Below are 22857 nucleotides of genomic sequence, written 5' to 3'. Positions count from 1 at the left end.
GATCATCATCATGCATATATCATTTGTAAACCCAAAATATCAAAAAATATTGTTGTTTGTTGCTTGTGTCTAAAAACAGGAGACTGATCAAAAGAAAAATGAGAAAATTAGGTTTTTGAAACCCACAAAGGAGGTCAAGAATTATCATATTCCTCAAATGATTATCCCAAAAAACCAAATCCCATGAATGGATTAATTCAAAATCAACAAACTTCCAAATTCATCTGGTGCCCAAATTAGGGTTTTTACCTAATTCATCTGAGGAGTTGACTTTTAATCAGGACATAGCTCCATGGCTCAAACTATGATTTAAGGGTCTCCAAATCAACATTATAATCCATTCATATCATATATTTGAAGAGGAGAGCTTGATTCAATTAGAATCCACAAGATTGCAATTCATTTAGAAAAAGTCAACTGTGCAGGTCAACCTTTGACTTTTGAGGAAATTGGTCAACTATGGACTTTTGAAGGTCAAAATCATCAACATATGATTATTAAATTCATTTTATCAAGAAAAATCAAGAAAATAAATCAAAGATAAAAAAGTCAACAAAAGTCCAAATTAGGATTTTAAGCGATTTTGACCTCATTTTGGGAACGTCAAATTTCACCTACAAACTCAAAAATCTTCGAATATGAAAGTTGAAGATCTTGATCAAATAAACAAATTTGTCACTTATAGCATTTCTTCAAAAAGTGATTAATTTGGAAGATATTGGATCAAGAAATTTATGTTAAAAAAACTTGGAAAATTTCAAGTGTTTTAACATGGATTTCTTTCAACTTTATGGCCATTTTTCACTATGATCCAAAATGAGTTTGAGAAAGCTTTTAACAAGTGGATTGAATTATTTAGCAAGGGCTTTCCAAAGAGACCATTAGCATGAAATTTCACCACTTAAGCTATGAGATATGATTTTGCAAAGACGACACCATAGCACTTGAACTCAAGCTATTTCCATGAAGAATTTTGAAGAACCTACTTGCAAACTTATCCAAATATGCAAGAATCAAGCCATTATAGGTCCTCTAACTTGTTCAAGAGGCCATAATCAGAATATTACACACTCTTTTAAGCCATTATCCAAGAGGTTTGATCATTAACCAAATGTTCATTTCATTTCAAGACTAAAGTTCATACTTCTATTATGGAAAAGCATGGCTTTTTGCTTTATCAATGCATTGAGCTCCCAACTAGTTTCCGCCTGAACACAAGCAACCCTAAAAGCTCAGACACAACATGTTTAAAGTGTCTAACCACTCCAAGCATGCTTGTTCCTTCCCTTGGAACCTTGGATTTTCCATTCCTCTAGAAACAAGCAAAGTAGTACAACTATCACATGTGAGCTCCAAAGGATCTGATTCCTTCATCCACAAACCCTAATTTTAGCCTATAAATAGAGGTCCTTGCTTCAGAAATCAAACACACAACCATTCTCAATCTCACCCTCTCACTTGAAATTCCAAATTTTAGTCATTTGCATAAGCTAAGCAATTTTGAGTTCTAAGCATTTGTTGTGTCAAACCACCTTCCAAGTAGCTTCCATACATCATATAGAAGCTTCATTACTACCATACATCTCAGAAATACCGCTAAACCAAAATCACCATTTCACCTCCATTAACATACACCTTGAAACCTTAAACTTCAAACTCACATTCCATACACACATTGACCCAACTACCACTTTAGATACCTTCTATATACCATATAGAAGCTATTTGGATAATTGATTAACATCTGTAACACCTGGAACCTCAAGTTCCATTTTTTGTTCTTCTACTTGTAGGTGGATTCGAGTAGCTAGTTCTAGGAAGTTTCAACACCAACTAAGTGTAACATCCCAATTTTATTAGCTATTCTATTAATTAGTTAATTTGGTGTTTTTATTAATTATTTATTTAATTAATTATTATATGGTATAATGAGTATTTAAAATAATTAACTATATGTATAGTTGTTTGCTTTGAGTTAATTGAGTTATTAGGAAGATATAACTGATTGGGCCTAAGTGGTAGAAATATCACACTAGGTGGAATTATGGGTTAAGCCTAATTTGAGAACAAATGTAGTAATAAGAGTTAGGTCATTTCATAACATAACTTTTGTAAGAAGAAGAGAAGAGAGAAGAAAAGAGAAGAGAAGAGCATTGTGAGATTCTTGAAGATAGATGGAGATTAACTTGAGGTAAGGGGGAGAATCCTCAATAATATGGGTATATATGTATGCAATGGATAGTGGTATGCTTAAGTTCTTCATCTCTTTACTTCCACAATTTTCAAAATGTTAGGGTTTGTGTAGATTCCATGAAATGATTATTTTGAATCATGTTAGATGGTAGTAAATGGATGTTATTTGATAAATTGATGATATAATTGTTGTTAATTGACGGGGAAGGAAAATGGTGATTTTTGGGTTTTTACGCAGCATGAGTCGACCTATATAGAAGCCACAGCCGGTCTGAGCTAACCCACAAAGGCAAAAATCTGGGTTACGCATCATGAATCGACTCATGGGTCGGCCTGAACAAACCCGCACATGTTATTCAATTTTTTGACAAATTTTGTAAAGATCATAACTTTTGAACAAATGAGATGAACTATGCATTGGTATAATAAAATGAATCATAGGGTATAGTTTTTAGATATTAGAACTAAGGTGAAATGATGAACTATGTAGAGATAACATAGGAAATATGTTCTTTGTAATGAGTTGGTGTAACTATGTTATGTTATACTTGATGAGTGATTTCTTTCAGATGGGACAATGATACCATGTGGGGATATGGAAATAGGTAATGATTTTATATTGTGAATTGATTTAACTATGTTTTGTCGTGACTTAACGTATGTGCTATAGTAAATTGATGTTGGATGTGAACAACATGTGTTGGTATTGTTTAGTATATGTTACGATGATGTGTTGACTTGGTGAATACTATGAGTATGATGCGTATGTGAGTGAAGACATGTTACTTGAATTGTATTTATGTAATATATGAATTGATGTTGGATGATAATAACATTGTTGAGCTATGGTGTTATATGTTATTCTTGATGAGTGTAAATGTTTAATGCTATTTGGATGCATTGTTGATGATGTTTACATGATGGATGTATGTTAGGCAATTGGTGGATAATTCAATGTGTTGAATAATTGTGGTATGTTAAGATTGTATGGATAATCTTAATTGCATATGTTTTGGTGATAATTGTACATGCATTCATGGTGGCTTTGATCCTTGTGTGGAAACAAAAGCGGGTGGATTTGATCCTTTGTGGAAACATAGGAGGTGAATAATAGGTTCATATTTGGTTGGCTTTGATCCTCTGTGGAAACATAAGCGGTGAAATAAAGGTTCATATTTTGAGGGCTTTGATCTTGTCCGGATCGGAAGCGTGGCTCTAGTTTAAAATCGGGAGCCATGAGCTTGATACTCACATGGTACCACATGCATTGAGTCACATTAATTGCATTCGAGTCGCATTAGATGTTATGCGATTGCTTGAATTGATGTGAATTGCCTTGGTAATAATTGGAAATTGTGTTTTGTGTGTTAAATGTGGAACTAATTCAATTTATGAAGTGTGATGAATGATAATGCTATTGTATGCTATATTCATTGTACATATTATATTTATTCATTATGATGTGAATTCTCACCCTTCTATTTGAATGATGTTCATTATTACATCGTGCAGGTTCTGACGAGTAGTGAGCTTGTCCGAGGATTTAGCCGAGGAGCTTTTGATTTATCGTCTTGATTAGGTAGTGAGTCAAATACTCTGATCATGTAACACTTGGGGGTTTATTTGAACTCATGTTTTAATATTTGGATATTGTTATCTTGTTTGTATTTGGCAGGATAATTTGGATATGTTCATTGAAGGCTATGTCGCCTAGTTATTGGATTTCATTTAGCATAGTGGATTATGTTATTTTGAATTGGTAGATGAATATAGTATGGGATGTATTCGTTGAAATTGTTGGTTATAATTGTTCTTCCGTGTGCGATATTCCTATTAATGAAACATGAAGTTTTCAAATTGTGTTATGAGATGATCAGATGCATGTTTGTATGTTGTATTTCGTTTTGGGTTTTCATTGCGATGAAAACAACATGTCACACCCTTTTTAGTATATGCATGTTAATATTCTGTGAACATTCGTTATATTTGGGGTTTAGAAAAGGGGTGTTATACTAAGCATCCCATTAGCTTCCCTAAGGTGTCAGGAAGCTACTCAAATCATTAAAACTCATCTGGAAGTGCTCTAAAGCAACCTTTGATTTCCTGTTTGCAGGGGTAAGCTCTTGAATTTGAACTCCATTATTTGAGCATCAAATTCCATATTTCTTAATACCATTTTGTTTAGAACAATGTGAGGAATAATATTCCTAAGGTTTTAGGGATTGATTGATCGTATTAAGCATTTAATTTTAAAAATAAGAATTAGGGTTCATACGTTTTTTAGTCAAATTCATGAGCTCCAGTTTGAATAAATTTATGAAACTTATATGGTTGAATTCGTGGTTAGATGTTGAGTAGAATGCACACTTATTTCACTGAAATTGATCAATGTTTGAGAAAACATGTATTGGAATCCATGGCGGGTTCAAGGTTGAAGATGAAGTTTGAACCATTTTTGAAACAAGCTTTATTTTATATATACTTGCGTGCATTTCGATATCAGTTAAAGTGCGTTGGTTCAGTGGCAAAGTTTTGAACCTTTCACCATTAGGGCGTGGGTTCAAGTTGTGAACTCAAGCTTCCACACTTGTTTTGAGAAGACAAACTATTATTACAAAAAGTGGAACGGCTCAAGTGATCTAGTACATCAAGTTTCAAATATCTTCTAAGTCTTGAAGAAACTCTTTTGATTGATCAATTTATTAAAGGTATAATATTTAACTCTTAAAATATACATACAAGTGTTCAAATATATTTGTTCATGTCATAATATGTTTTGGTATCAAAATATTTTAAAAGGATACAAAAAATATCATTTTCAAAAGGTATTTTCTGCTACTGGTGCTACTGTAACCGGGTAGCAGCCCTGCTGTAACCAGTTACAGCGTGAAAAATTTAAAAATTTTGGGCAACGTTACTTTGTGTAACCGGGTAGCAGCCATGCTGTAACCGGTTACACATGAAACAGTAGCAAAAATGCTGAATCTTATTTTTTGAAATCTTAACACCTTTCTATTCTCAACCATTGCATTCTCTCATGTTTTATACTCTTTTGAAGATGTATTACGAAAGTATAAAACCTATTATTTTCATAATTCAAAACACCTTTTCTAACAAATATTTTAACTTTCTAAAATCATCTCATCTTTCAATATTTTCAAAGTGTTGAAATCAAAATTTTCAAGTGAATTTTTCTGCATTGCTCTTTCATTGAAACTTAAGAAAAATTCATATAATTTCTTGAACACTTATTGAATATCCTTGAGAAAGTTGTTTGCTCGAAAAAGAAGATCAATCAAGTGATTGATAGATTATATTTATATTAAAATCTCTTGTAAAATTAAAAAAATACTTGTTGTATTCTTGCTGTCCAGGATTGTTGGAGGCAAGTGTGTGCATTGAGGAGGATTGTTCTTCTTGCACTTAGTATTAAGATCTTAAAGGTTTTAAGAGCCTTTGATCTTTCTATATGTTAGATAGTAAGCATCACAATTTGTATGGATAGGCTATACAATCATTCTAACTATAGTGAAATCTCTTTCGTGTTTGAAAGGAGACTGGAGTACTCTCGGATTGTGAGGGGAACCAGTATATATCATTGTGTCATTTATCTTTCCGCATTTTATTGCTTTATCCTCACTTAACCAAACCAAAATATAAGAACATCCTTGTCTCTAAAACCAAATTTTTTTTATTGGTCATAATTCACCCTCCCTCTTAGGCGCACTTCGTACTGACACAAGTCCCACTAGGGCCAAACCATATTTTAAGCACTTTGTTTTATTTCATTTTTTACATAACTTTATATTTTTTATTTAAAATAGTAAAACAATTTATTTTTTAACCAAATTTTGTACACTACTCATTAATGTTATCTATTTTAATAATATAATTTAAAAATCCAAAAATATTATTTATTTCATCATTTAAAATTAAATCAAAAGCAAAGTCTTTTTATATGTTTTAAAAAATACAGAATTAATTTCTCTTTTAATATTTTCACCAAATAAATTGTTAATATTTTTATGTGAACATTTTTAGGATTAGGGTAATGTCTCCTTGACCATACCATGTTCCCATAGACCAACTCTCCTTTAGGATTTGGTATTTTAATCATTAAGATCAATTAGGTTTAGGTATGATTCTAAATCCCTAATTTCAAAACCTTAATCCAAAATTTCTTGATCTTGGCCTCTCCATGTTAATATGACTTGTTGCTTTGATTTCTTTGTCTTATATACTTGTGCATATACTTGTTGATTTTATACTTGTACACTTGTACTTTTATCCATGGAATTATCATTGTGTACTAACCATATTGTATGAGAAATTTATCCATCCATCATTCATCATATTCATTCATACATGAAATGATTCCCAGGGTATAAATATCCCTTCATCCATTACCATTTGAGTTTTCATTAACCTCTTTGTTATACTCACTTGCTTGTCTTTTGTGACACATGTTATCACACACACACACACACACACACACACACACACACACACACACACACACACACACACACACACACACACACACTCTCTCTCTCTCTCACACACACACACACACACATACACTTGAGGTATCTATGATTGATTGCTTAAGTTGTTGTTGAAATATCCAAAGGAATGAGAATGGTATTGACTAAAATTGTCAAGGTACTCAATCTCTTTTCCAAACTCTTTATCTACGTGCTTAGTATTGTTAAAGCTTTGCACTTGTTTTATTGAAAATGGTTTTGTATTGTTAAAGCTCAACCATTTTAAAAAAAAACAACCCTTGGTTTTGTATTGTTAAAGCTTAACCAACCCTTTTCAAACCTTGGTACTAATAGGAGAGTTATTCCCGGTGAAACTACTCTTAGATCATTGAACCTTGTATTGTTAAATCATGGTTCACTTTAAACTTGTTAAGTATTGTTAAAGCTTAATATTTTAAAAACCCGTGGAGTATTGTTAAAGCTCAACACCCAAAACGATTTTGGCCACTTGACTATTTTTATTTTCCTTTTTAAGAGGAACTACAAAAGCTCTGACTTCCCAATTGCGCTTAAGGGGTATGTAGGCCTAAGATGCGATATCTTATCAAGCTCACTTTTAAAACCTTCTTTTCTCATCCTTCCACTCTACTTAAACCCATAAACTCAAAAACAGTTTTAAATAACAACAACAATAATAATAATATTTTCAAAGAGGTTCTTATGGAGTACCATAGATATGAGGGGTGCTTAAAACCTTCCCATTGCATAACAAACCCCCGTACCCAAATCTCAGATAAATTTATTAGTTTTGATTTTAAAAACTTATGTGGGTTTTATTCGCTCTTTCTCCCATTTTCTTTGGAAACAATAAAGCGCGGTGGCGACTCTGTTTAAAATATATGAGCTAAGTCAATTAATGACTTTAGTCTCACAAATTTCACCGCTACAGATAGACGGGGAAGTGATAATCGTCAAGAGCTATCAAAATTTACTGAAGGTAAGCCGATGAAGGAAAATACCAACTTTTACTGAAGATGAACTACCGACTTTTACTGAAGGTAGGAAAATGAAAGATACACCAACTTTTACTGAAGGTGGACTACCAACTTTTATTGAAGGTAGGAAAATGAAAGATACACCGACTTTTGCTGAAGGTCAACTACCTACTTTTATTGAAGGTGAACTACCGATTTTTACTAAAGGTAGAAAAATGAACGATACACTGATTTTTACTGAAGGTGAACTATCGACTTTTACTGAAGGTATGAAAATGAAAGATACACCGACTTTTATTGAAGGTGAACTACCGACTTTTACTGAAGGTGAACTACCACCTTGGCTTTAGATTCTTGAACAATTGATTTTCTCTTTGACGACCACTCATGTGGTGTTACCGATGAAACCCTAACCCCCTTTTAGACAGTGGGGGAGCCGGGACAAATTTTTTGGAGGACTGTTAAAATAAATTAGAAATTATAAATAAATATTTCAATCTTATTAGATAAAAAAAATTTAAATTATAATAAAATATAATATTATGTTAACAAATCATGATTATATATATATCTATAACAATTTTGACATCAATAGCAATTTTTTTTTGTCTATTATAATAGAGTTGATCAAAATAACAATTTTTTTTAAGTATAAGAGATGTACAACTTCAATCTTGAAATAAAAACTTTAAAATTTAAAAATACACACTTTCATTAAAATAAAATTTTTGAAATTAAAAAATCATAGAAAAATTGTAATTCAAATATATTATTTAAGAAAAAGATGGATACAATTGATAAATTAATAAACTTACTAATAAAATTCACTTATTAAAACAGGTGTTACTAATAAAGTTTTAGCTTGTATAGTAAAGTATAGACATATGAGTTTATTTTTTTTTACTAATGGACTAAGTATGTGAGTGTATGGTATATATGAGATCATAACTTACATTCCAATGTGTATGGTAAAAGTTTTCTTTTTCCACTGATAGTAAAATCTTTAGTATAGTTCATTTTATTTTTCTTGGTCAATGTATCTATATGAATTTGGTTTTTCAAAAATAGTGGGGTGGCCGTGGCCTTTCACTGTCCCTAGCTGGCTCCGCCATTGCTTTTAGAGAGAGATTAGAGAAAATCGTTCAAAAGAGAGAGAATATGATTTTACAATGAATTGGTATTATCTAATGTTAATTTTGATATTAATCTAAAGTTTACTTGTTATTAATTCTATTTAACATTAGTTATGTTAATTCTAATGTAATATTAGTGAATAAATATGGAGTATACAGTGTAATGTTAAATGACCTTAAATTAAATATGTACTGTTTGTAAATTTGTTTTACATATGTCATAAGAAATAAATGTTGAAGAAATGCAAGAGATCATGATCCATTTCTAGAAAACTAAGTAAAGATGTGAGCCTAGAAAACGTATAGCCTATTTTGCCTAGGATTGTATTTGTAGGGTTAAAATTGAAAAATATATTAAAATTTGAAAAGGATCACTTATTTTCGAACACTTTTTTATTTTAAATGGGCCACTCATTATAGAAAGGAGAACTAAAATAAACTATTTTTTTTTCTCTATCAAGTGATACTTAATATTACAAATAATTATTCTCCATTTTATCTATACTTTTAAAGTATATATCAATGTTATCACAAATTTGTTTCCATTTATTGAGATTTAGCTCTTTTCAATAATTTTATAAATTTAATTAATATCATACATTTATCTTATGATAAATGGAAAATTAGAATAGTTTTTACCATATATAATCATATATTTCCTTTATTTATTGAAGACTTTTTGTATTTATTTATTGAAGACAAAAGTATGAGAGAAATCATTAGTGTACCAATAACATATTTTTAAATACAATAACAATATCTTAGAAGTCCCATAATATTATTTTTAATTTTAATTGTTTCTGCCACTACCAACATTTACACAATAAAGCTACACATCTTGGATATTTTGGAGCTTCACAATAAAAAGCACGACATTCTTTATCAGAATGACATATAAGTACTCCTCCTGTGATTTCAAGTAAGAAAAAGGAATGTCATAATAATAAAAAAAATAAAAATATTGTATTTACGGCAAAGAAAAAAATTTAGGAAAAATTGTAAAAATAAACATACCGTCCGTTACAGTGATGACTATGAAAATAAAAATAATCATAACATAAACAAACATGAAAACTTTTGACATATTTTTCCTTGTTGCATTTGAAGAGAAATTTGTATGATTATTTATAGTGTGCGAATCACCATTCTTCAATTTAGAAGTATTGTTAAATGTTTCTTGATGGTTGTTAATGTAAATTCTAGTTTTATTAATCCTTAGTATTATTTGTGTTTTTCTTTTATCCTTTCATGATAGACAATAGAGAATCCTAAATTATAAAAAAATATGAAAATTGTATGAGTTAAGCAAAAGGTGTTTTCTTCTACAAGAAAAGAATGGGAATTGGTTATGCGATGTATAAAGTGCCTAGGTTTTGAACATACGATGAAATCTAGGTTAGAACTCATTGAGATTTATGGATGGGGTGAAATTTAGGTTTGAATTCATTGATATTTATGGGTCATATTCTTAAAGCTAATATAGGAATAAATATGTTATGAATTATAATCGATAAATTATGTTCAATTTAATAAAGTTAGGTCTAATCACATTTTTTAACATGGTATCAGAGTCTGATTTAAGATTTGGTGGACCACCTATTATGATTTTTGCTATCGGATCATCAACCATTTATTTTCACGCTTCAATCATCTAGTCCTGAGCGTGAGGAGGTGTGATAAAAGTCTCACATCGAATAATATATGACCTAAACATGTGCTTATAAGTGAGGACCGGACAATTCTTATCCTACCGATCATTTGAGTTACCTAACCATATTTCTTAACAATAAATATATCTCATATTATATTTAATCAATTTAAGTCATTCCAAACTCTAACACGTAAAATTTATGTTTAATATCTAATGGTTTAAATTTCACTCCTAAAGTAATTTTGTAACACGAACTTTTAAAAAAATAGTACATAATATTTAAATTTATGAGTTATAGTTCAGTTTTCTCTATGATACCATAACTAAATTGAGCCATAAAATAATCTATTTTGTTGGAAATTATGCCTATTTTTCCAGCTAGGAGCTCATAGTAAGCATGTAGTTCACATTGTCTACCAACCTAGGGTTTCAAAGACACAAACTTGATCATACAATTAATCATCTTTTTACTTTTTACTGGCATGAAAATATTAATTTCTATTACAATTAAGATTAGAAGAATATTATAAGAAAACTCATCTCTTGATGTTTAGAATAATTAAGATGCTCTAAGATTTGTTGTGAAGCTCATCCCAACTTCAGTTGTAGCTTTTCAAAACTTCAATTTAATCGGTGAATGATGAATCTTGGCAAGCATGCAATCTCAAGAGATTTTTAACAACAACTTCTCAATTGCTTATAAGGATGACAACAAGTCGGGTCGGTGCGGGTTTTACACTACCTAAACCTGCACTCAAACTCAAATGTTGTTCAAGTGTGATTTCGGGTTTTAGGCGTGGGTTTTACACTATCTAAATCTGCATCCAAAATATCCGGTGACACCCAAATCAAAATCCAATCAACTTGAGTTTTTATCTATTAACTCGAATTCGAGTGCAGATGGTCCCGTGAGTTTGAATTTGCTTGTCATCCTTAATTGCTTTCTCTCCCTCCAAAAATGTTTGATAGCATGGGGGGAAGAAAATTTGATTTTTGGTTTCACATAAAGCTTATATATGAAGTGGGGAAATACTATCTAGTCTTTATAATTTTGAATAACTCCAAGACTATCATTGTTTTTATTAGAAACTTTTTTTTTTAAACAAGGAATAATATATATAAGGGAGAACTAAGGGTTCTCCAACCTATTTACAAAGCGAGCACGTTCGACAAAAGAGATTACGCACCAATTACAATTACGACAAAAAAAGCAAAGGCTCTTTGCTAAATTCGTAAAAGGAACAATTGGATCGAGTAATATCCCTACAAAAAGTCCATCTCCAAACCAAGGTTTTGATCCTCCAAAGCAAATCATCCATGCACCAACTCTCCTCCCTAAAACACACTCCATTCCTAGCCAACCAAATGGACCAAGTCGTAGCAAGCCAAATAAAATCCACTTTTTTCTCCTCTACCTTTATAGATTTACAAAAAGAGCGCCAATCCATAAAACTTGAATAACACTCATTATCCTCTATCCCCCTTTTTCCTATCCAAAATGCTATACCCCTCCATATATTCTTAACCAAATTACAAGCAACAAAAGAATGGTCCCTTGTTTCCGGTTCCAAACCACAAAAAGCACAATTTACACTACAACATTTGTTGTCTCTGACAACACTTTTTTAGGTAACATGTAAAAATTGTTGCCTCAAATTCATATAGGCAACAATTTATGGTTGTTGCCAAAAAAATATTTGCAACCCTTGATAATTGTTGCCTAAATTACTTTTGGGGTCATTTTTGAAACGTAACTCTATTATTTTTTTGGCAACAACTATTAATTGTACCCTTAATTATCTTTGGGGACGATTTTTATCGTCATTATAGTATTTATTTAGCAATGTTTGATAATTGTCCCCTTAAATATTTTTGGGCACAATTTTCGATTGTTATATTAGTTCTAATAAAAGGCTACATTTTCTTCAAATTGCATAAAATTTTAGCAACCTCAAATTTTTTGTGGCAATCTCCCCCCCAAATTTATACATTAAAAAACAAATATTTCCCTCCATAAAATTATAAGAAAAAATTTAAATATAAAAAAATCGAACACATAATATAATAATATATATATACTACTATATATATATATATATATATATATATATATATATATATATATATATATATATATATATATATATATATATATATATATATATGTATATATATATATATATATATATATATATATATATATATATATATATATATATATATATATATATATATATATATATATATATATATATATATATATATATATATATATATATATATATATATATATATATATATATATATATATATATATATATATATATATATATATATATATATATATATATATATATATATATATATATATATATATAATTCAATCATATATTAAAATAATATAAATTTTGTAAAAAATGATTATAATAATATAAATATAAGTGAATTTATATGAATCTTTATTACATATATTTTTATAATAAAAAATAAATAAGTGAATTTAATAATTTACATCTTACTTGTTTATTAATAAATTTTATATTTATAACATTTGTATAGATTACAGTTAAAATATTGTTACGTAACCCAACATAGCAAAGAATAAATATTTGTATAGTTTATATATGTATACATATATAAACGTAAAAGAAAAAAATAAAAAGTATAAATAGTAAAAATAGCAAAGAATAATTTTTTAACGCATCTTCTTTCGTAACCCAACATTTTCGATAATATTTATACTAGAAAATAATATTTTTCAATATTTAAAAAATACGATATTTTAAAATTTATTTAATTTTATTAATAAAATAAATATACTTTATGAGATTAAATTATAAAAAATAGTAGTTAGCAAAAAAGATATAACAAGAAATATTTCGCAAAAGACATAAAATGAAATATTCAACAAACCAAAGATTTAGATTTTCATGTGGGCCATTAAAAGTCTAAGGCCCACTAGTGATTCACAATGAAAGAAAGGGAAAGATACTACTGAAACCTAACTTTTTCGATTGAGAAAGCTAGATCCATAGAATTGTGTTGGTGTGCACCGGCGCCGTTGCTGCAAGTGTGTCTCTGTCGCCGTGTTGTTGTGAGTGTGCCCATGGTCGAATCCGGTTGTTATCCTTCAGATTCTATTGTGGTAATCTTCGTTTGTTCTCTTTCGGTAAGTGTTAATTCTATTTATCAGCCGTTTTTCACAAGTCACGTAACTTAAGTTTATAAACTTCTTTGAACAAATGGTTGCAGCCTCATTTTCGATAGTGTTCGGCGTTGCTGCGTTCTTACTTCTTTGGTGTGTTCAGGTAAGTTTTTAAACTTTCTTTGCTTATATGTTTCATACATGCTTAAGATATTATATTTTGATTTAGCTTCCTTAAAAAATTAAAATGTTTGCTTCTGTTTTGATTTTGTTTTAGCTTGTATTTTAGTTAATAATTTAAAGGATACCCTAATATACATTAGTAGTTTTATCTTAGATATATTCTTTTATAATTTTTTTAATAAAATAATAATACTAATTTATTTTAAACTAAGAAATTTTTTGTTTCTATGAAAGACTAGAAAAAGTATTTACTGTGGAGAGTTTCCATGAACTTTATAAACAGAGGAGATAATTAAACACCACCATGTTTTCATATAAACATTTATACTCATAAGTTGTTAACATTTTTCTTTCCTGCAATAATAGAAGAGTTTTTTTATAAAAAATATTAAAGAAGAGTTTTATTTCTATTTCACCTTCACTAAATAATGATCAATTTTTTGGTTTTTTAGGATAAACAGTTAGAATTGTTAACAAAAGAGAGATAATTAATCTCACTAATTTTAAACCAAATTAAGAGCACATGGCTATGTGATAGAAAAACTTTGCTTTGACTTGTAACGCCCTGAATTTAATTAATTATTTAATTGAATTATTAAGGATTTATTCATTGGAATTAGTCGAAGTCGGAATTATCGGTATTATTCTAAAGGCGTAATTTGGATTAATATGTTAATTTGAGCAGTTAAGTTGTGGTCGGATTTATTAGTCGGATTAGTCGGAGAAGTACAATTTCGAGTTGGTATTAATTAAGTTAAGGAGCAATTGTAGTTGGGGAATATTATTGGAAATAATATTCGGTTATGCTGTGTGGTTATTTATTTATGTGTGTTATTTGGCTTAATTGAGTAATTAAAGAGAGATTATGAATTGGGCCTAAGTGAAACAAATATAGAATATGAGGTTGGATTGTGGGTTAAGCCCAATTAAGAAAATAAGGATAGTAGTAGAGTTAGGGTTTTAGAGATTAAACCTCATAACTCATTTTGAGGAGAAAGAAGAGAAAGAAGAGAAAGAAGAGAAAGAAGAGAGGAAGAGAAGAAAGTTATGGCATGAAGAGGAAGAGCTCCATTGAAGGAAGTGAAGCTTTTGCTAAGGTAAGGGTGGGGTTCTTACTCTCTAAGGGTTGGCATGATGATGGGTATGGTAGAGATTAGGTTTCATAATTGAAATTCATGATTGTGTTGCAATGTTGATGAATGTGGAATTGATAATGTTGTGTATGCTTTCTATTCTTTGCAATTTCATGGAAACATAGAAAAGTTAGGGTTTATGAACAAATGCATGAATTGATGAATTGAAATGTGTTTAATGATGTTATGATGTTAGAAGATCCATAATATGTGTTGTATTTATGTTTATAACATGTATTCTATTGTTGTTCATGATGATTGGTGTTTTCCAGCTTGATTGGGTTGAGTTTAGGGGTTTTGGGATGAAATTCGTATGCTGTTTTCGTGTTTTGGGGGTTTCTGAAATCGCCAGTTTGCGCCGCGAACCTCTGTTGGCGCAGCGAACTGCTTGGCAGAAAGTTCGGAATTTTTGAATTCGCTCAGTTGGCGCCGCGAACCCTGTTTTGCAGAACTTTTTCTAAACTTTGAAATGATGTAACTTTTGATCCGTAACTCTGTTTTAGGCGCCGTTTGAAGCGTTGGAAAGCTGACGCAATGAACTATACCATGATGCAAAATGATCCATATGATATAGTTTCCTATTATGTTTATTAGTATTAAGTGATGAACTATGTTGTGTTAATAATAGAGGTATGCTCTTTGTGATGAATTGACATAACTATGTTGTAGTATAACTTGATACGTTTTATTATGATGATACAATATTATTGAGATGATGATATGTACTTTCCTTATGATGAGATAATGATGTATGTGATGATATACATAATTGATAAAGATGTTGTATGCTATATGCGATTAATTATGCGTATTTGATATGTATGAGTCGACGATGATGCCATGCGATGAATTAACAATATATATGAAGTTGAATATAACATATTATGATGATTACTTGAATTAAGGAATGTGATGAATGTGTTGACGTTGTTGGCAATATGATGAATCGTTGATGTTTGTTATAATATAATGAATTGTTGTTGTTGTAACATGATGAATCGTTGTTATTATTGTAACATGTTGATGTTTGTTGTTGTTGTGCAATATAATGAATTGTTGTTGTTGTAACATGATGAATTGTTTTTGTTGTTGTAACATATTGATGTTTGTTGTTGTTGTGCAATATGTTGAATTGTTATTGTTACTATAACATGATGAACTTGTCGTTATTGTTGTAGACCCTATGGTCACTATTAATAAGTTGTATTATGTTGATAAGAATGAAGTTGAATAGATGTTGTATGTTGATATGATGTGATGATGCGATTGAGATGTGGTAAATTACTATGATACGGTTTTTGCCATAGAACCTTGGCATTGAGTTAATGTTGTTTAGTTGATGTGGTTATGTCGTTCAAGTTGATTATGTCGTTCAAGTTGATTATGTCGTTTAAGTTGATTAAGTGGTTTAAGTTGTGTTTGTGGATGTGCATCATTTGAGTCGCATCCATTGCATTGTTTGAGACGGCCCTTGTGGCAATTGTTTGAGACGGCCCTTGTGGCAAATGTTTGAGACGGCCCAATGGCAAACTGTTTGAGACGGGAGTTTTACTCCAATGGTACCACATGCATATGCATAAGTTTGAGTCACATTCGAGTCGCATTTGAATTGCATTTGAATTGTGTTTGGATTGTTGAGATGACAAGGTGTTTTGTTGTGACGTATTTGATATCATACTTGTATATTTGAATATGTGATTAATGACATCGTTGCCGTGTTGAAAGTTGTATATTATTGATAAGTTGTTTTGCGATGAAACTTGTTGTAAGATGTTATGTGATGCGAAGTGGTGAAATTATGTATGATCTATATCTCCTATATTATTTATCATGCATTCCTTTATATTGTAAGATATCTCACCCCTTTGCTGATATTTCCCCTACCATGGGAAATAGGCAGGTACTCAAGATTAGTCATGGAGGTCCGAGGTTATTTATGTGAAGTCTTTACGTTGCTTTATGGAAAGTCAGGTTGGTGTCCATTGCTCTGATACGTAGCACTCGGGGGGATTAGTCGTTATTTTATGATTATTGTATTCCATGATGACATTTGTGTTAAGATGAATTGAAAGGTGTTTATAAGTTTAAGTTGTAAGGAGTGAATGAAGTTTTGTTCCGAATGCTATGTATCTTTATTAAATGCAATATAAGTATATTTGTTTGGTTAAGTCGAATTGTGACATCCCATCTTTGATGAATATTTTTAAATGCACTCTGATTTTCGCTTATAATTGCGGGATAGATTTGGGGTGTTACAATAGTGGTATCAGAGCAGGTCGGTCTGTCTGCCAATGTTGTCTAATGATGTTTATTCCCGTGTACACGATGAGTGTGCGAAACACTGTTGGTACTTTTTGTTCTTCTGATCGTTCGTCTGCAGGAGTTGGTTTGAAGCTAAGTGGGGGAGAAGCTATGCTTCTCGGTTATGTTTCAGTTGTAGGTTGTAGTATGCTGCTGAGGGCGACAATACAATTGCTGTTGGAGTTTGTTGTTTCCTAAATTGAAGATGACTTGGATTTAAAGATTTTTGTTGCTAATTAAGTGGAGCATCTTGAGGAAGAGGATGAGCAGGGATTTATGATGTTCACTTCTCGAAGGATGAGGAGCTATGTAGAGGTTGTTGGTATGCGAGTATGGTGCAAGCTCCTAATGTGTCTGAAGGTAACTGTAAGTAATGAAAATAAATTCTAGAAGATGAAATTTAGAAAGTGCGATGCTGCAGTGCTGCTGATGGACTGTGAAGTTGTTGGTTGAGCAACCTTGCGTAAGATGTCGATGTTGGATCAGTGATTAAAAGAAGTATTACTGTAAGATTGATGCAAGTGATTGAGGCAGTAGTAGAAGCCGTTGAAGTTGTTGAAACTTTCTGAAGCGCGAGTATGAATTGGTAATGCGAAATGATGAGTATGATTTCAATAATAATAAGAAGTGAGGATAATGGCGTATAGGAATTGTGTTCTGATGCATCGTCAGAGGTGCTTAAGGAAGTAGCTGCAAGACGCCGGTGTTAGTTTTGTTCGGATGATTTTGGAAGATTAGTGAATTATGGAATTATAGTGCTTCGGGTGATATGAGTATAGCAACCTGCCCTAAAAATTAAATGTTTTAGAGTCGCCACCTATTCTGAAGGGCGAATAGGAAACCCTACGCAGTTATGAGATTCGGGGTAAGATGCTATATTCAGGTCGAGGGAAGGTGTTAGGCACCCTCAACCCTTTCCTAAAGGCTAACATTTCAAAGATAAAGGTTTATGGCAAGGTTTATAGCTAAGGAATTGAATAGGGGAAAAATTGAGATTTTAGGAAAGGGGACTCACCTTGGTTATCCAAGTGCCTACGTATCTCCTTAGGGAGAATCAGAGTCAACGTAGTTCGGGGAAGGGTTGTATGTAACACCCCATTTCTACCCGGCAATTATGCAAGAATCAGAGTTTCAAAATTTCTCAACAAACGAATGAGGCGTCACATATTCATTTAACAATAAATCACTTCATCGCATTTAGCGGATACATAGCACTTCTTTAATTAATCAACAAGTACTCAGGCACATGATACTTTTTAAAATAGAATAACTTCTTTCATTAAAGCAGCGGAGTCATAATTCTCAATCTTTAAGTCAATAACATATTATTCAGCTAAGATAAGACAATAAACAAAAACATGATAAACATCATAAATCATCCCCCCGAGTGCTACGTATCAGAGCGACAACCGACTCGATAAACAACAACTAAATCTTCATACTCGAACACCTGCACGTTACCAATATAAAGGCAACGGCGAACAAGAGAAAAGAGTGAGATATCAAATCATATAAGTGAGCGCATGATAAATTGTATATTAGGATCCAGGCATATATGGTCATCACATCGCAAGTATTAATATTGCTAAATACTTCATACTTTCACTAACTCACGAATCTCACATACTTCTCATCGCACCATAAGTCACACTACTTCACATTCGCATCAATTATATATAAACATATCAGTCATTCACTTGCAAGTCAAATCATGATACATCACGAGTATAAATCACAATTTTAGTCTCAAACATCACATCATATAAGTCACTCATCTAGTCACAAAACATCACAGCATATAAGTCACTCATCTAGTCACAAAATATCACATATACATTTAATTACAAAACATCACGTATACGGCTAATCACAAAACATCACATATAAGTCACATCAGACATATTCAGTTAATCGCATTCACAAATATTGACATCATCGTACTATCCATAAAATCATCAATTCACATTTTCACATACTTCTATCATTTAACAAGTCACAATATACAATCACGATATCGTCATAAAACGTCACAAATATGAATCACATAAGACACATGGGACATGACTCATGTATATGCATGTGGTACCAATCGGAGCTTCAGCCCCCGTCACCAATTGCCATATGGCCCGTCATGTTTGCCATAGTTTTCAGGCCGTCATGTTTGCCATAGTTTTCAGGCCGTCACAGAGTATGCATATGGAATGTGACTCGACAAACAAGAAAATACAGCATACTCATCACAATCACATATCGTCACGAGGCATAAGCCTATATCACAATCAATTACCATTATACGAGGTAATTCACGTCACCATAATATTTCATCTTCACTTAGTCACAAAATTATCGTCACGAATATATATACAACATCACGTATTACCAATCATCACAAACATCGTCATGTTTTGACATCACGACAAACATATAATTTCAAACATTAACAAAATCATCACAACATCATCATGTTTTGGTATATCACAACAAATCAACACATTGAGTCAATTCACATTAGTCTCATAATTCTCTATAAATTAGTCGCTTAATCAACTCACTAACTCACTATCAACTAACCAAAATTATTCACCTAATATTCTCAAATTAATCAAATATATCCTACGTCACTACCGGTTATCTAATTTTCGGTTAAATCCTTAATATTCACAACTTTACGAATTTTTGGGTTATACTCCCAAGTCACAAAACATAGCTCAACCGGTTAGTTCATATACAATTCTATTCTTTACCGATTATTCGATTCGTTCAGTTACATTCTCAAGATAACGTTATTTAGCGACAAACCGAATAATTAATCTAAGTCTAAGTGTTTTTCAATTAAATAAACTAATTGAGATTAATTCAACAATTAATTTAATTCGACCGATTAACATCACAAATTCGACAAAATAACACCACCAAGTTAATGTACTAATTAAACTTAGCTACCTCGTCAAATTTCATCAAATTCCGGACAACTAATTATACCGCTTAATTCGGCTATTTCGATCAAACGGGACAGTTTATTAATTCTATAATTCCTATTGTTTCAAAAATATATTATCTACTGTTTCCATTGTATTCTTTCTATACATATATTATCATATGTAACTAATATATTATCATATTATATTATCATATGTAATTAATAACTAATGTAGAAGTTGAAAACACTAACTTAGAAACAGTATAGGAAAATTAACTAATGATGTCCGTCAAAGAAAATAAAATACAAATGCCGCTGTAGGCCGTTAATTGTTGGCTGCCATGGCTCTAAGTGGAGCGCGTCTCCCTACACCCAGGGTATGCTACACAGACATGTCATTTCAATTCCATTCTTTTGGTTTTGGTTTTCATACGATAATTACAGCACAAAAAATCAAACGATTAATTTAGGAATAACAACATAGATTCAATCAATTTTTCCAGCAACAATTAACACAAGCAAGAGCAATAACTTCAATTCCTAATCCCTAACATACAAGGTTTCATAAGCCCCGTTATAGGAAGAGAACCCCACCCTTACCTTATCGATTGAAGCAACTCAATGGGTCTCCAATTTGCCACCATGGATGAAAGTTTCTAAGCTTCTTCTTCTCCATAGTCTTGCCTCTTTCTCCTCTATTCTTGTTTTCTTCATTATGACAACTCTCCTCTTTCTAAATCTCTAAAACCCTAATATAAAACCAATTGGGCTTAGCCTTCACACTATTTTTCACAAACCAACTTAGACCCAATTAGATAATTAATCCGAAATAACCAATATATCACTTTTAATAAAATTCCGTCGATATAATATTTTCGACTTATAAATAATATTATTCTTAATATTATTCTTCGACCATCCGACTAGAAATTCAACTTTTACTTAATAAATTCAAAAACGCTTCTTAAAATAACACCGACAATCCAAATTCGACCAATATATCATATTTCCGGTCTAATCTTAATTACTCAGAAAATTCCCAAAACTTCAAATATTATTCCAATAATATTTCTAATACTGGAAATATAAAAACTCTTGATTAAATATCAATTCGCTATCCCGAACTAATACCGACTAAATCATCTCAAAATACGAAAACTTCACTAAACACTCTAAACGTCTAGACTAAACGAATAATCAAATTTCCGGGTGTTACAACTCTCCCCCACTTAGAATGTTTTCGTCCTCGAAAATCTACTTGACAACACCATCACCTAACGAATCTCGTATTCAATTCTCAAATCTCCAAATCGCGCTTGATACAACTTCAATCGCTACTTCTTCGGCACAACAACGATTCCACAAGAACACAAACGCATTACTATTCTTACAAGATACGCAATAATCTACGATTCGATGCAGCATCCTGACTCATCGCACTTATTCCAACAGTCTATCAATCCAAACATCAAGATAATTCCACTTCACAGACTTCTGACATATAGTCCTTCACTTCTTACAAGTCGTACAACATCAGTGCCACACAATGCTTCCGCTGCGGAACTCTTATAATTCTTCTTTAAGTTACTGTCTTGTTAAAATCCCGTCAACTGTATGGTTCACAAATTTTCAATCCAACGCAGACTTTCCTTAATACTCATTTTCACATCGTTGTTTCACTATTACTTCCAAATCTTTCACCTTGCGCCATCCACTTGCACAAAACTCACTACTCTGAATTGTTCACTTCGTCAAACTCTTACTCAACCACTCCTCTTATCAAGTTACACAAATTGGTGAGTGACTACCTTCGCGACGTAACATCAATACTCTTTCTCTACTATTAAGATAGCAAGACAGATTTATAACATTTAGTACGATTGTCATCTACCATTAACAATGGATTGAGGGTGATCAGTTCCCCAATTTGTCAATTAGTATTCGACAACCCTGGTGGAGTATAAACCGTCGTTACTTCGTAATAGCGTCATCTCCGAATTTTCACTCAAATCCATTAACACGTCATAATCCAATGATTCACCTTGGGTTTTTATAATACCCACAACTTCATACTCGTTATATCTTGTCGAGGAGACACCAACGTCCAAGCATATTACAAAATCTACTTCGTAGCCACTTAGCATCATACAATCGTCAAACGTATTTCCATCTCCAAAATTACTTCTATACTCGTACTACACAATTCATCTCATCTCAACCAGGGTCCTCCTCACGTCAAATTGGTGATTAAAACTTTCTACAATCCTTCTTATAATACAATTCATCTCGTTATCTTTCCGAAGCTTCAAACGGAGCTCAAATCGGTTATTCAGAACTCAAGTTATGAATTTTTAAAGTTTCACAATGATTCTGAATTTCCTGCGACTCGTTTACGGAGATCCCACTCAGAAACTCACTTTTCTTCCACTTAAGCATGTTTCAAACAACCTCTAGCATAACTCCTTATAACTCGAGAGGTGCATTCTTTCATCGAAATTCCAGTCTTGATATCACGGAGACATCAATTCTTTTTTCAAGCTATGCGCGTCCTCGAGTTTCCAACTCGAACTCGCGATTCACAACTCCAAGCATCGACCATATCCGACAGTTACTTATGCGAGTCCAACATAAATCCCAATGCAACTTCATTACTCTATCACTCTTCAAACATCGGCCTTTCACACAAAGGTTACCCGCATCGACAACTTTACAGTCCTCC

General features: G+C 31.7%; 2 long non-coding RNA genes across 2 annotated transcripts; one reads left to right on the top strand and one right to left on the bottom strand.

The window, feature by feature from the left end:
* Positions 1–9460: 9460 nt before the first annotated feature.
* LOC131598936 (uncharacterized) lies at positions 9461–9941 on the bottom strand. The gene is made up of 2 exons (XR_009282435.1): positions 9820–9941; positions 9461–9712 (listed from the first exon to the last, which is right to left on the bottom strand). It is a non-coding gene; the product is annotated as an uncharacterized LOC131598936 (long non-coding RNA).
* A 3537-nt stretch (positions 9942–13478) lies between these two features.
* On the top strand, positions 13479–17024 carry LOC131594625 (uncharacterized). Its single transcript, XR_009281431.1, has 3 exons — positions 13479–13625; positions 13709–13764; positions 16814–17024. It is a non-coding gene; the product is annotated as an uncharacterized LOC131594625 (long non-coding RNA).
* Positions 17025–22857: the final 5833 nt, after the last annotated feature.

The sequence above is a fragment of the Vicia villosa genome, linkage group LG4 (assembly GCF_029867415.1).
Source record: "Vicia villosa cultivar HV-30 ecotype Madison, WI linkage group LG4, Vvil1.0, whole genome shotgun sequence".
NCBI lineage: Eukaryota > Viridiplantae > Streptophyta > Magnoliopsida > Fabales > Fabaceae > Vicia > Vicia villosa.
This window is presented reverse-complemented; position numbering and strand designations above follow the sequence as displayed.